The following is a 15,959-nucleotide window of genomic DNA, read 5'->3' as shown; positions in this document are numbered from 1 at the left end:
CTTTGCCATCCCCACTTTGCAGATGGGCAAACTGAGGCAGAGAGCAATGTCATTTGCACAGAGCATGCAAGGTGATGACACCAAGATGTGAAAACAGGCAGGCTCCAGACTCCGAGCTTCTTTTTAATATATTTTTTCTTTTCTTTTTCTTTTTTTTGACCGCACTGTGAGGCTTGCAGGATCTTAGTTCCCTGACCAGGGATTGAACCCGGGCCACCGTGGTGAAAACGCCAAGTCTTAACCACTGGACTGCCAGGGAATTCCCCAGACTCCAAGCTTCTAACCATTAGGTTTTACTACCTCCACATCGCCAAAGCTCCACGCTGCTGCTTCCCAGATTAGGGCCAACAGCTGGACACCTGCCCCAACAGACTCCGCTCAGCTCCCTTGGAATCCTTGGTGATAGAAACTCCTTTGGGGGCTTCAGTCTTCCTGTCTGTGCTATGGAAGGCTAGGCTGGATTGAAGCCATTTCTTTTGGGTGGACAAGACCTCATACACCTAGAGTGTCCCAGCTTCCACCAAAGCATCCCTGAGGGGAGGAATCTGTGGAGTTCTGGGCCTGGGGTCCCCAGTCCTGGCTTCCCAGGGCTGTGGAAAGCTCTGGTTTGACAGTCAGACAGGCCTGAGTTTGAATTCTGAGTTCCTCCTGTTCCTACGCTGTGTGGCCTTGGGCAAGTGAATGCACCTCTCTGAGCCTCAGCTTTCTCGCCTGTAAGATGGGAATAATAATAGTACCTCCCTCTTAGGGCTACTGTGAAGATTTAATGAGCTGATACAGCATTTCCCTAGGAAGAAAATTTTTGGTGATGGTGGCCCTGCATTGAGAATCACTGAACTGTGTGGCGAGAAATCTTACTCCCTTTTCAGTTCTCAATAGTTCCAGGAGAGGGGCTCAGTTGGTGCTAATACATGTTTATGCCTCAACATTTAATCCCTTTGTTTGTTAAAAAGCCCTTCAGCCGGCAACAGTATCCAGCTAGACTGTCTTGATATTATTTACATGGTATTTATTTATTTCACTTTTTAAAATAAATTTATTTATTTATTTTTGGCTGTATTGGGTCTTCATTGCTGCGCGCGGGCTTTAAGAATTAAAAATGGTTAACGTGGTACATTTCATGTTATGTATATTTCACCACATTTTTTTAAAGTAATTAATTTAGTTTTTTAAAGGGGGTGTCATTTGACAAAATATCTTACGTAAATAAGAGTTTCGGTGGGGGGTGGATATAGGAAAACCCTGAGGGTCCTCTGTAAATTCGAAACTTGGGAACTATTGAGGTTGTGTAGGCTGAGGCCTCGGCCCAGAGTTGGCACTGAATGAAAAGAGGCTATTAAACCATCGTCATCATGATCATCATCTACAACAGCGGTCCCCAACCTTTTTGGCACCAGGAACCAGTTTCGTGGAAGACAATTTTTCCATGGAAGGGGCCAGGGGGATGGTTCAGTCTTTAATGCGAGCGATGGGGAGCACGGCCTGGGGGTTGGGGATCCCTGATCTACACGGTGTAAAATGCTTCCGCGTTCACACTCTTCCAGATACGCAGAGAGCCGCCTTCAAGATCCTTTGGAGGGATGAGAAAGACGTCACGTTTAGAGGTGACAGAAGTTTCCAGAGCCTGAATTAAAAGCTCGACCTGGCTCTCTACTCCCCTAGATCAGCAAAAAACCCACCTGTAGCCATAGCCCTGGCCCCAAACTCCTTCCCCAGGTGGACCAGGAGAGCAAACACACACCACTGGGACTTCCCCGGTGGCACAGTGGCTAAGACTCCGGGCTCCCAATGCAGGGGGCACGGGTTCAATCCCTGGTCAGGGAACTAGATCTCACATGATGCAAGGCAGCTAAAGATCCCATGTGCTGCAACTAAGACCCGGAACGGCCAAATAAAAAAATAAATATTAAAACACACACACACACCGCCACCACTGCCACCCCAGCCTCTCCCAGCCCAGCTGGAAGTAGACAGCCTCCTGTGTCCCTCCCTAGTCAAATCTGGGCGAGGACACAGCCATCAGGATCTGGCGCTCCTGGATCTTGCTTAAGGGTTTAGCAGCCGGAAGCAAGGTGGTAACAGGTGCCCACGCCCACTGCAGCCTGGAGTTTGGGAAATCACCCCGTACTGCACACGCGCACAGGGGCAACAGGACGGTGAGACAGGTGTGTGGGTGCTGAGGGGGTGGTGCTCCCCCTCTACCAGCGAGCAGGTATGAAGGGCCAGAGCTTGGGTGGAGGGGTGATGCGTCTCCATGGCCGCTGCAACAGATTAGCACAAACAGTGGCTTGAGACTACACGCATTTACTATCGTACGGTTCTGGAGATCAGGAGTTCGGAAGGCGTCCTATGGGGCAAACACCCAGGTGTGGGCAGGGCTGGCTCCTTCTGGAGGCTCCAGGGAAGAATCCACATCCTGGCTTTCTCTGGCTTCTAGGGGCTGCCTGCATTCCTTGGCTCAGGGCCCCTTCCTCCATCTTCAAGGTGCATCATCCGGGACTTCCCTGGTGGTGCAGTGGTTAAGAACCCACCTGCCAATGCAGGGGACACGGGTTCGAGCCCTGGTCCGGGAAGATGCCACATCCCCGGAGTAACTAAGCTTGTGCACCACAACTACTGAGCCTGCGCTCTAGAGCCCGCGAGCCACAACTACTGAGCCCGCGTGCCACAACTACTGAAGCCTGTGCGCCTAGAGCCCGTGCTCCACAACAAGAGAAGCCACCACAATGAGAAGCCCATGTGCAGCAACAAAGACCCATCACAGACAAAAAAAAAAAAAAAAAAAGGAAAAAGAAAAGAAAACCAAAATGCGTCATTCCTCCTTTTGATGCCATAATCTTACCCCTTTTCTCTGACCTGGAGCTTCTTATAAAGACCCTTGTGGTGGGGACGTCCCCGGTGGTCCAGTGGCTAAGACTCCGTGCTCCCAATGCAGGGGGGCTGGCTTCGATCCCTGGTTAGGGAACTAGATCCTGCATGCCGCAGTTAAGACCTGGTGCACCAGATAAATAAATAAATACATATTAAAATTAAAAAAAGACCCTTGTGATGACACTGGGTCCACGAGGACAATGCGAGACAATCTCCTCCTCTCAAGATCCTCAATTCAATGACACCTTTGCCATGGAAGGTGACATATTCCCAAGTTTTGGTAACAAGGATGTGGACATTTGGAGGGAACCAATCATCTACTCATGGAAGAGGGTGAGCGGGCTGGGGGCTGGGGCTGAACTAAATTGAGGTTGAGATAGACACGAGGATGGAATTGGGGATAAGAATGGATACAGGGCTGGGAACTGGCCTGGGGATCAGGTTGGGGTGGAGGGTGGAGGCTGAGTTGGGATTGGAGATGAGGCTAAGACAGCATTGGAAATGGAAGGCATTGGGGATGGAAATGGGGACGGGGACATGGACAGCGTTGGGGGTGAGGTGGAGAACAACATTGGGATGGGTTCGGGGATGAGGATGGACTTGACAGCACGGTGGGGGATGGGAATGGGGACCTCACCTCATCGGAATTGAAGCAGTGGATGGGACTCTGTCCATGATGGACACGGGCATCTCACCCCAGATCCGTTCCCATGGGGCTTGAAAGGGTGGGAGGTAGATGCCAGTGGGGGTGGTGAGGAGGTTGACAAAGAACTGCCAAGAGAAAATGAAACTCGCTGATAACCTTACAGTCCAGAGATAACTGCTGTTAATACTGGGCTAGGGTTTTCGGCTTAAACAATCATTCGTATTATTATTTTTTTTTTTTTTACAAAGATTTGGGAGCCGTTGTATGTCGTTCCCAATTTTTTCACTTAAAATGCCATTAACAGCCTTCCATATCTTGAAGACTTCTTCACTATAATTCTTTTACGTTTTATTCCTACTTTTAACTATGGGAAAATACACAGAACGTAACGCTTGCCATCTTAACCATTTTTAAGTGCACAGCTCAGTGGCATTAAGGACATTCACACTGTTGGACAACCATCCCCACCCTCCATCTCCAGGACTCTCTATCTTGTAAAAATGAAACTCTGTCCCCCTCCCCCAGCCCCTGGCCCCCACCATCTACTTCCTGTCTGCATGAACTGGACTCCTCTAGGACCTCCTATAAGTGGAATCATTTAGTACTTGTCTTTTTTTTTGGTGTCTGGATTATTTCACCGAGCATCATGTTGTCATTAGAATTCATGTTAGCTGTTCCTCTTTACTTTCCAAGATGTGGCTACTAGAAAATTTTAAGTTGCACATGTGGGTCACATAAGATTTCTACCGGACAGTGCTGGGCTAATGTTTATTCGCAGTTCTAAGCACTGTGCTAAGCGTTATCTCATTTCATTGTCTCAGATACCCCAGGAGCTCCAGGGGTGGAACCAAACCTGGGTCTCCAAAGTAACTGTTCTGGGACTTCCCTGGTGGCACAGTGGTTAAGACTCCGAGCTCCCAATGCAGGGGGCCCAGGTTCGATCCCTGGCCAGGGAACTAGATCCCACATGCATGCCACAACTAAGAGTTCGCATGCCACAACTAAGGAGCCCACGAGCCACAAGGAAGGCCCAGCGCAACCAATTTAAAAAAAAAAAAAGGAAAAACAATAAAAAGTAACTGTTCTTAGGGAATTCCCTGGTGGTCCAGTGATTAGGACTTGGTGTTTCCACTGCCAGGATCCAGGTTTGATCCCTGGTCAGGGAACTAAGATCCAGCAAGCTGCATGTCGTGGAGAAAAAACAAAACAAAACAAAGTAACTGTTCTTAATCACCAAGGTCCCTGCCCCTCAGATGGGTGATGTGCCTTCCCACTTCACAGATGAGAGAACGGAGGGTCTCAAAGGTTCAAGTGACCTGCCCCAGAGTCACACACAAGGAGAAGACAGTGTTCCCCAAAGTGTGGGACATGCACCCCTTTATGGCCTTGAAGAACATTGGATCCCATTATGAGACAGTATTTTTTTTTTTGGCCTCACCATGTGGCATGCGGGATCTTAGTTCCCTGACAAGGGATCAAACCCATGCCCCCTGAAATGGAAGCATGGAGTCTTAACCACTGGACCACCAGGGAAGTCCCAAGACAGTATCTTTTGATGTCTCTTTCTGGCTGATTCAGCCAATGAGAAAAGCTCGGTTGAATGCTAGTGTGTCTTCAGAGCCTCTCTAACAATTCTTGGTCTCCCCTTCTGGGCTAGAAATTTAATATCACCTTTTGGCTTCTCCATATTGATTTTTTAAAATAGCGTGATTGACAGCCACTGTGGAGAACAGTATGGAGGTTCCTGAAAAACTTAAAATAGAACCACCATATGATCCTGCAATCCACTCCTGGGCATATATCTGGAGGGAACTCCAATTCGAAAAGATGCATGCACCCCAATGTTCATTGCAGCACTATTTATAATAGCCAGGATATGGAATCAACCTAAATGTCCACCAACAGAGGAATGGATAAAGAAGATGTGGTATATAGATATACAATGGAATATTACTCAGCCATAAAAAAGAATGAGGGACTTCCCTGGTGGTCCAGTGGTAAAGAATCTACCTTCCAATGCAGGGGACATGGATTCAATCCCTGGTCGGGGAACTAAGATCCCACATGCCACGTGGCAACTAAGCCCACATGCCACAACTACTGAGCTTGCACGTCTCAACTAGAGAGCCCTAGTGCCGCAAACTATAGAGCCCGTGCACTCTGGAGCCCATGCACCACAACTAGAGAAGAGAAAACCTGCATGCCACAACTAGAGAGAAGCCCGAATGCCACAACAAAGAGCCCGTGTGCCACAACGAAAAGATCCCATGTGCCTCAATGAAGATCCCGTGTGCTTGCAACTGAGACCAGACACAACCAAAATAAATAAATAAATAAATAAAATAATTTTTTAAAGTATGAAATAATGCCATTTACAGCAACAGGGATGGACCTAGAGATTATCACAAGTGAAGTAAGCCAGACAAAGACAAATACTATATGATATTGCTTATATGTGAAATCTAGAAAACTACTTATGGTTACCAAAGGGGAAAGGGGAGAGGGATAAACTAGGAGTTTAGGATTAACAGATACACACTACTATATATAAAATCCTTAAACAACAAGACCTACTGTATAGCACAGGGAACTATACTCAATATTTTGTAATAACCTATAAGGGAAAAGAATATACATATATATACATATATCTGAATCACTGTGCTGTACATCTGAAACTAACACAACATTTTATTATTTTTTTAAATAAATTTATTTATTTTTGGCTGCGTTGGGTCTTCCCTGCACGCGGACTTTCTCTAGTTGCGGCGAGAGGGGGCTACTCTTCGTTGCGGTGCGTGGGCTTCTCATTGTGGTGGCTTCCCTTGTTGCACAGCACGGGCTCTAGGCGCTCGGGCTTCAGTAGTTGTGGCACACGGGCTCAGTAGTTGCGGCTCGTGGGCTCTAGTGCGCAGGCTCAGTATGTGTGGCACATTGGCTTAGTTGCTCCACGGCACCTGGGATCTTCCCGGACCAGGACTCGAACCTGTGTCCCCTGCATTGGCAGGTGGATTCTTAATCACTGCACCACCAGGGAAGTCCCAAGCATTTATTTTTGTTTTGTTTTGTTTTGGGGTTCTTCATTTAATAATTAGGTTTTTAAAATATATATATATGGCACATACAAAGCTTGACCAAGAGCTCACAATCATGAAAATTGAAATCAGTGCAATTTAAATTTCTAAGATATATTTTTTTAAGATATATTTTAACAGCACAGTTTTTTAAAAAAGAAAAGCAGCTTACTATCAAAAATTTAAAAATACAAGAAAATATGAGGACCCCAACTACCCAGATATATCCTCAGTATTATTAGCATTTTGGCCTTTAACTTCCCTTTCTTGAGATGTGTGTGTGTGTGTGTGTGTGTGTGTGTGTGTGTGTGTATGTGTGTGTGCATATACACTAGTATAAGCTTTTAGAGTTGCTTTCTACTTGCTTACTTTTCTAGCTTTCCATTTAGGGGAGCAATGTAAAATTGCCTCCTGAAATAAATGTATGTAATTACCTTTTTGAAAAGTGAGTTCATTTAAAGATGATGTTTAAATAAATCATGGTTACAGGCGCAGAGGGGCAAAAATTTAAAGTCTGAAAATGCCCAAGGCCATGAAGGACATGGCTGGGCAATTGGTGAACTTTGAATACGAACTGTTGATTAGATAATACTATTATATCTGTAGAAATTTTCTGAATTTGATAAATGAATCGGTATGTAAGAGAGTGGCCTAGTTCTTAGGAGATACATGCTTAAATATTTAGGGGTGAAGGGACGTGATGCTCACAAGCTGCTTTGAAATAGTTCTTCAAAAATAGAGAGGGGGGAGGGGAAAATGGCAAAATGTTAGTGATTGGTAAATTTGGGTGAAAGTTACTCTGCAGTTCATTGAACTCTTCTTGCAACTTTTCTGTTGCAACAGAAATGTTTCAAGATAGAAAGTTGTTTTTTTTTTAAGTTGGCAAATTAAGGGAATTCCCTGGTGGTTCAGTGGTTAGGACTCCATGTTCTCACTGCCCAGGGCCTGGGTTCAATCCCTGGTCGGGGAACTAAGATCCCGCAAACTGTGTGGCGCGGCCAGAAAAGAAAAAAAAATTAAAAATAAAGTTGGCAAATTAAAAGCATTGGTGAGAATGAGAAGCAAGGAAACCGTTCATCCCTCACTGACAGAAATGTGAGGTGGGCAACCATTTCGGAAAACAATTTCACATGATCTAATATATTACTGGGCAGGGTCAGTCAATTGCTGGAATAAGAAAATACAGCAGATCTCGGTATCTTAAGAGTGAAAGTTTATTTCTTACATAAGCTAAGTCCACTGAATGTGTGCTTCTACCCTGGAAGGCAGTCTGTCAAGTGGTCCAGGCTCCTTCCGTCTGTGATGCCTCCATTCCCAACATGTGGCTTCCACCCGCCCGGCATGAAGCTTTCAGAGCAGCCCTAGCAGGAAAGGACAGCATGAGGAAGACACACTGCATCCTTAACCATCTCAATCCTGAAAGACACACCTCCCTTTGGCGTACTTTCTATTGGTCAAAACAAGTCATAGGACCTCAACTAGCTGCAAGGGAGGCTGGGAAATGTAGTCTCTGGCACAGCAGCTGCTGCCCAGGAACAACCTTGCCCCGTGGAAAGGGAGCTTGACTCTTTGTGACAGGTCCAGTAAAGCTGAAAATGAATGGATCCTGTGATTGGGAACTCCCTTCCCAGATTTACGTCCCCCTGAGAAACTCTGACACGTGGATCCAGATTTCATGTACAAGATTATTCAGAGCAGCCCTGCTAGCCATAGCAAAACCCTGGAATATTCCTGAACTGTAGACTAGATGAATAAATGGTGGGGTAGTCATTCAATGGATGACACATAAAATAATGAGCAGCAGAGACATACATTAATGAGAATGACTCCCAACAAGATCGTGCTGGGCCAAAACAAAAACAAAAGAAAGAAATTAAACCATGTCATAAAACAGTATATCTGTTTATAGAATGATTAAAAGAAAATAAGGCTACACTCAACAAATAGTATTTAGGGCAGGGCTGCTACCCAGCAGGCACACCTCTGTATGAATGTACCAGTTGATAAAATATGGCAAAACTGGTTGGTAGGTAGCTGCTCCTCCCAGCCTCCCTCACTCCAGCACGTTCCTGAGCACCCTGGCTTTGCCCCTGTGACCCTACAGACTTCTTCACGACCCAGCAGCTAAAGGGTTAACACCTGGCCAATATTTTTAATATTGCCTTAGGTTTAGGGGGACATGCATATGCGATAAAATGCTTTTTTTAAAAAAAAAAAAAGCAAAGGAATGGTGAACACCAAATCCAGAGAAGTGGTCACCTCAGAGGGGGGAAGGGGGGGTTGCACCTTGTAAGAGTCACACTGGGTTTTCACTGGGGTCAGTGTGTGTTGTGAACTGTTTCCGCTTCACCCACACCCTGAAGGGGCCTCAAAGTTTCAAAAACTCCATCACAATAGCCTTCTAACGTGGATTAACTCCATTACTCATTTGGAAACGGGTTGCCAGAAAAAATGCAGGATGCCCAATTAAATTTGAATTTCAGATAAACAGTGAATGATTTTTAGTATGAGTGTGTCCTCTATATTGCGTGGGATGGACTTACACTAAAACATGATTTCTTGTGTATCTGAAATTCACATCGAAATGGGCATTCTGCATTTTTCTTTGCTCAATCTGACAACTGACTTGCAAGTATCTCCTTAAGCAAACCTCTGTCCTGTTCCTACCTGGAGTGAGAAAGTTCTGTGACATGTATCTTTCAGTGCCTTCTCTTCCGAAATCCATTAACCCCCAATGGTTATTCTGAGATTAACCTTTTTTGCACACCTTCTGTTATTCATCTGCAGGGGAATGGTGACAAAACTGAGGAGACATATTGCCAGCTGGGATTTCTCCCAGATTTTAAGGTTCAAAAGATTCAGACTTGTAAATCTAGCCCCAAAGGCCAACGTTTCTCTTCAACATCAAAGCTGAGATCACTGTGGTCCGCAGGGGGAGACTCTGCCTGTCCCTTCCCAGCCCCCTCTCAAAGGCTGGGTTATGGGTTAAACTGTGCCCCTCCCCCCAGAATGTAAGTTGGTTCAGCCACTATGGAGAACAGTATGGAGGTTCCTCAGAAAACCAAAAATAGAGCTACCATATGATCCAGCGATCCCACTCCTGGGCATATATCCAGACAAAACTCTAATTCAAAAAGATCCATGCACCCCAGTGTTCACGGCAGCACTATTTACAACAGCCAAGATGTGGACGCAACCTAAGTGTCCACAGAGAAGTGGATAGAGAAGTGGATAGAGGAGTGGATAGAGAAGATGTGAAATATATATCTATATCTATATATAGATATATATCTCACAGAAATTATCACATGTCTATAAGCTAATGGCAATAATGGAGAAGAGAGGGGATGTCTGCTGTTATGAGAGAAAGCAGAGACTTGTTAGAGCGATGGCCTCGAGTGGAGTGGAATCCAGGGTGTAGGTGGAAAGTTGACCTTGGCTGGAAGCACAGACAGCTCCGTCACAACAACATAGAAGAAGGCAACGCTGACAGCCCAGATGAAGGGACATGGGTAGGTGTTCTGAGATGCTGTGGAAGTTCTCTTCTGTGGCTTGGTTTTTGCAGAAGGTAGGAGGTGAGGTCCAGAGCTGAGAGTCAGGAGGAAGGGGGAGGCTTGAGGGGAGACGGAAGGTAGGACATCAACCTATGACAGAGTTGGCGAGTGAAGGGACTGGGGGATGTGGTAGGAGTGCTGAGCAGCGGGCTAGAGGTCTAGAGTCTCAAGGGAGACCAGTCGGCACGGCTGTGTGCGAGACTGCCCAGGTACAGGTGAGGAGGGGATGGAGTGTTGGTTTTAATTAAGTCCAGCCAGGTCAATGGGATGAAGGAAGAGATAGAGGAGGGAGTTGAGGGTATATGTCAAGGAGGGATTGTAATAACAGACCATGGCTCTAAACTGGGTGAGGGCACAGGGGAAGGGGGCAATGATCCATGGATGACAGCTTCTAGCAGAGCTAAAGGATTGTTTGAACAGGAACACCAAAAGGAGTGAGATGGAAAGAAAAGAAGTGTGGGTCAATGAGTGGAGTGTTTCAGAATACGGAAAGGGATGCAATTCCTGTACACGTCAAGGTCTAAAATAAGACCATGAGAGCTGGAGGCTGAGGTAGAGGGGAGGACGAGGTCATTGGGAGAGAAGAGTTAAAGGATTTGAAAGTCACACACCTGGAAGGCTCATCAAGTTCCATGGTTCTCCATGAAGGGCGAGTCTGCCCTCCGGGGGACACTGGATCACATCTAGAGACATTTCTGGTTGTCATACTTAGGGGTGGTGGGTTCTCTACTGGCGTTGGGTGGGTAGGGGTCAGGGGCGTTGTTGAACATCCCACAATGCACAGGGCAGACCCCACAAGCAAGAATGACGTGGATGTCAACACTGTTAATCTCCAAAGGTCAACAGTGCCAATGTTGGGAAACCCTGGCCCACGTGGATCCTGAAATCACTAAGAATTATGCCCAGGGGAGTTTTCAAGAAAAGAACCAGGAGGGAAAATAGTAAAGGAGGGGGTGACCTGAGGGTTGACGGACAAAGCAGCAAGGACAGGTAGTAGAGAGAATTGTTTGACGGCCTGAGATTCGAAGCTGCAGAGTTTGAGGGGAGAGTTAGGAGCAATGATGGGGCAAAGACACCCACTTCATCACAAGAGGCACAAAAGTGCAAAGAGTTGGAGAAAACACAGCCACAACTTAAGAGCTTCCAGTCCTTGGGAAAGAGCCAGGCATCTGTTAGGGCGAGAAGGTAAAGACAGTGATCTCTGAAGATGTTGAGAATACAGGGAATTTTGCTTATGAAGGACCATGACTTCTGGCACAACGGAAGCATCTCAAGATTTGACGAGGACCATTTAAGAAATGAAAAGGCACGCCATTAACTGGAAGAAGGTATTTGGAATACATATATCTGACAGCTTATTGCCAGAACACATAAAGAACACTTACAACTCAATAAGAAGAAGACAAGAGAATTCCCTGGGGGTCCAGTGGTTAGGACTCCACGCTTCCACTGCAGGGGGCAGGGGTTTGATCCCTGATCAGGGAACTATGATCCCACAAGCCACCTGGCGCGGCCGAAAAAAAAAAAAAGACAAACAAAATGGCAAAGGGTTTGGAACAGACACTTTGCAAAAGAAGACACAGAGATGGCCACAAGGCACATGAAAAGATGCTCAAAAGCATTAGTCATTGGGGAAATGAACAGGAAAACCACCATGAGATATCACTACGCCACCTGCTGGAAGAACTAAGATTTTAAAACAGTAACTCGTCCATACAAAACGATATTGAGGACGTGGAGCAACTGGAACTCTCAGACGTTGCTGCTAGGCATGGAAAAGGGTGCAGCTGCTTTGGAAAATGATGTGGCAGTTTCTTCCCAAGTTAAATACACTTTCCATATGATCTAGCCATTCCACATTTGGTATTTACCCAAGAGAAGCAAAAATGTATGCTCATACAAAATCTTTTTTTTTTTTTTTTTTTTGGTAAAGTTTAGTTCTCTTTTCTTTTTCTTTTTTGGCCACGCCATGGCTTGTGGGATCTTAGTTCCCTGACCAGGGATTGAACCTGGGCCCTTGGCAGTGAGAGTGCAGAGTCCTAACCACTGGACTGCCAGGGAATTCCCTCTTTTCTTTTTTCCCCCCACACAGTCTTATACACTAATGTTCAGAACAGCTTTATTTGTAATAGCCCCAAACTGTAAACAACCCAGGTGTCCAGAACAGATCAACTCTGGTACATCCATATAATGGAATATTATTCAGCCACGAAGGGGAGTGAATGAATCAATGAATATACACAAAGGCGCGAGTTAATCTCAAAAACATCATGCTGGGCTTCCCTGGTGGTGCAGTGGTTGAGAGTCTGCCTGCCGATGCAGGAGACACGGGTTCGTGCCCCAGTCTGGGAAGATCCCACATGCCGCGGAGCGGCTGGGCCCGTGAGCCATGGCCGCTGAGCCTGTGCGTCTGGAGCCTGCGCTCCTCAACGGGAGAGGCCACATCAGTGAGAGGCCCGTGTACCGCAAAAAAAAAAAAAAAAACAAAACAAAACATCATGCTGAATGAAAGAAGCCAGTCACAAAAGACTACATACTATATGGTTCCATTTATATGAAATTCTAGTAAAGAGAAATCTAATCTAGAGTGACAGAAAATTGCATCGATGGTTGTTTGGGGATGAGGATGGGATGGGGGTTGACTGCAAAGGGACCCAGGGGATTCTTTTGGGGGTGATGGAAATATTCTCTGTATTGATTGGGGTAATGGTGACACCATGGATTTGTCAAAACCCATCAAACTGTACACTTAAAATGGATACATTTTATTAAATGGATATTATACTTCAATAGAGTTGACTTCAAGCCAACTTGGACAGGGAAGGGAGAACGTAAAAAATAGGGATGTACAGAGTTCTGGTCTTTGGGTGATGGAGTCGTGGCCTCATTGAGAAACTGGCAGAAATGGGTCAGGGGTCCGATGGGCTTAGCTGATGGTTCTACTGGCATTTTGAGGCAGTCAGCTGTGAACATCTAGGCCAGCTTACCAGGAGCATATGGAGAAGTGGGGCTCCTCTCCCCCCACTTAAAAACAGTGTTTTGCTTTCACTGTACTTTCTTGTTCAATTTCTGGTATGTCATTCCATTTTTCCATGTACGGCAGTCATTTAAATTTTCTATTTTAAAATAAATGTATTTAAATGTTTTAAATGAGGGGATTTAGAATAAAATTATTCATGATTGTATAGCTGGCACACATTTGAATGACTTAAGTTTAGAAACCCTCATGGTTTCCCACCATTTTTTTTATTGTGTTCCTGTCATGAATACCGAATTTTAAAGGCTTGGTCTACCAGATGGACTGCATTTTTGAGCCTGTGTGTGTGTGTGTGTGTGTGTGTGTGTGTGTGTGCATGCATGCGTGTGTGTGTGTGTGTGTGTGTGTGTGTATAGGGGGTAAAGGAACAGAGAGAGACTTTTATGATGTACCTAATCACTTGACCAGAAGAGGATTCTCCCCATTTGTCGGGTGAGGAGAATGCAGTTATGAAACGTTCAGATCCTCACCCAAGGCCCCAGGAAATAAGTAGTGGGGTAGAGATTGAACCCAGGACTCTCTCCCCTTACTCCACCACCCCTTAACTATTTGTTATTAATTAATTAATTAATTAATTTTATTTTTGGCTGCGTTGGGTCTTCATTGCTGCGCGCAGGCTTTCTCTAGTTGCGGCGAGCGGGAGTTACTCTTCGTTGCGGTGCGTGGACTTCTCATTGCGGTGGCTTTTCTTGTTGCGGAGCACAGGCTCTAGGCACGCGGGCTCAGTAGTTGTGGCTTGCAGGCTCTAGAGCGCAAGCTCAGTAGTTGTGGTGCAAGGGCTTAGTTGCTCCCCGGCATGTGGGATCTTCCCAGACCAGGACTCGAACCCGAGTCCCCTCCATTGGCAGAAGGATTCTTAACCACTGCGCCACCAGGGAAGTCCTTCACCTCGATTTTTAAAAAAGCACAACATGCTCATGATATGACCCACAAATGAATAAAAAGAAGAAAATAAAAATTACCTGAACCCCTGCACTCACAGACTCTTAGCATCTAGTCTAGGGGTGTGTGGTCCCATCCACATACATTTGCAACAATGAGATTGTGGTGTCAGCATTGTCTTATTACCTGCTTGTTTTCCCCCTTACAAATTACATCAAGGGAATCAAATGGTGCTATCTTGGGATGTCCAGGATGTATTGACTGAGAAGGGACATGGAGGAACTTTCTAGATCTTGGACGGGGTGATGGTTACTCGGGTATACACCCATCTAAAAAAAAATTCACTGGGCTGTACAGTTAAGATGTTTGCACTTTACTGAGTGTATGTTTCACTCCAATAATTTTTAAAAATACATCATGGGACTCTTTCCATGTCAATAAAAATGAACGCACGACATCATTTTCATTGCCGACACCCCATTTAAATGCCCCTCCCCCTCACAATGGCTTCCCAAAGCAGCTGATGCTTCTAAAACTGATGGCTGGGAATTCCCTGGTGGTCCAGTGGTTAGGACTCTTTGCTCTCACTGCCGAGGGCCCAGGTTCGATCCCTGGTCGGGGAACTAAGATCCCGAAAGCCAGCCAAAAAAACAAAACAACAAAACAAAACAAAAAATGGAGCTGGGGCTTCCCTGGTGGCGCAGTGGTTGAGAGTCCGCCTGCCAATGCAGGGGACACGGGTTCGTGCCCCGGTCCGGGAAGATCCCACATGCCGCGGAGCGGCTGGGCCTGTGAGCCATGGCCGCTGAGCCTGCGCATCCGGAGCCTGTGCTCCACAACGGGAGAGGCCACGACAGTGAGAGGCCCGCGTACCGCAAAAAAAAAAAAAAAAAAAAAGGAGCTGATAGCTGATCTCAACAGCTTGTGCACCTGCCAGACTCGTTCTTCTGCTTGATCCATTCTCTTCCTTGGACCTGTGACTGCCCCCACCCCCAGTCCTGGTTCCCTCTTCTCACTCCAACCTGGTCCTGGGGCAGGGTGGAGGAGAGGAGATCTCACCTTCTCCCACGCTCCCTGAGTGCCAGAATTACAGAACCATCGGCTTCCTGGAAATCTCCACTTGGATATCCACAGGCTGCCCTAACTCACCAGATCCTAACCCAGTGGTTCTCAACCGGGGATACTGGGCAATGCCTAGAGACCTTTATGGTCGACATGATTGGGGGGATGCTACCGACACCTAGTGGAAGGAGGCCAGGCGCATGGGATTTCCAGCCCCGACAGCAAAGAACTATTCAACCCCAAATGTCAGTAGTGCCAAGGTTGACAGACCCTGCCCTAAACTAACTCATCATCTTCCCCCAAACCTACATCCCCATCTCAGTAAAATGCACCTCCATGCATCCAATGGCCCCAGCCAGAAAGATCTGAAGCTTCCCTCCCCTCCTCCACCGTATTCAATCCACTCCTGAATTAATTACGTAATAGTAGCTGCTACAACGAACAAATCCCAAAATGTTTAATGACTCCGATATGATGGAAGTTTGCTGCTCGGTCATCTAAAATACAAAATGTATGTTCCTGATTGGCAGGTGGCTCCCTCCCCAGGCTCCTTCTGCAGTTCTGCCATCTTTATCAGGCCGCTGCATTCAGCTGCAAGAGCTGGTGGAAGGGGAAGAGAGGGGAGAAGTCATAGCTGCTTCTAAAGCTCCTTGGCTTGGAAGGGTCATACACCATCTCCTTGCAGGGTCCACTGGTGAACTCATCACATGACTCTTCAGATGCAAGGAATGCTGAGAAATGCAGTCCCAGGATGGAAAGGTGTGGCAACCACCCTTTGAGATGATCTCCAATGATGCCCACCTCTTGGTATTCACCCCTGGCATAGTCCCCGG

This window comes from Lagenorhynchus albirostris, chromosome 3, assembly GCF_949774975.1.
Source record: "Lagenorhynchus albirostris chromosome 3, mLagAlb1.1, whole genome shotgun sequence".
NCBI lineage: Eukaryota > Metazoa > Chordata > Mammalia > Artiodactyla > Delphinidae > Lagenorhynchus > Lagenorhynchus albirostris.
This window is presented reverse-complemented; position numbering follows the sequence as displayed.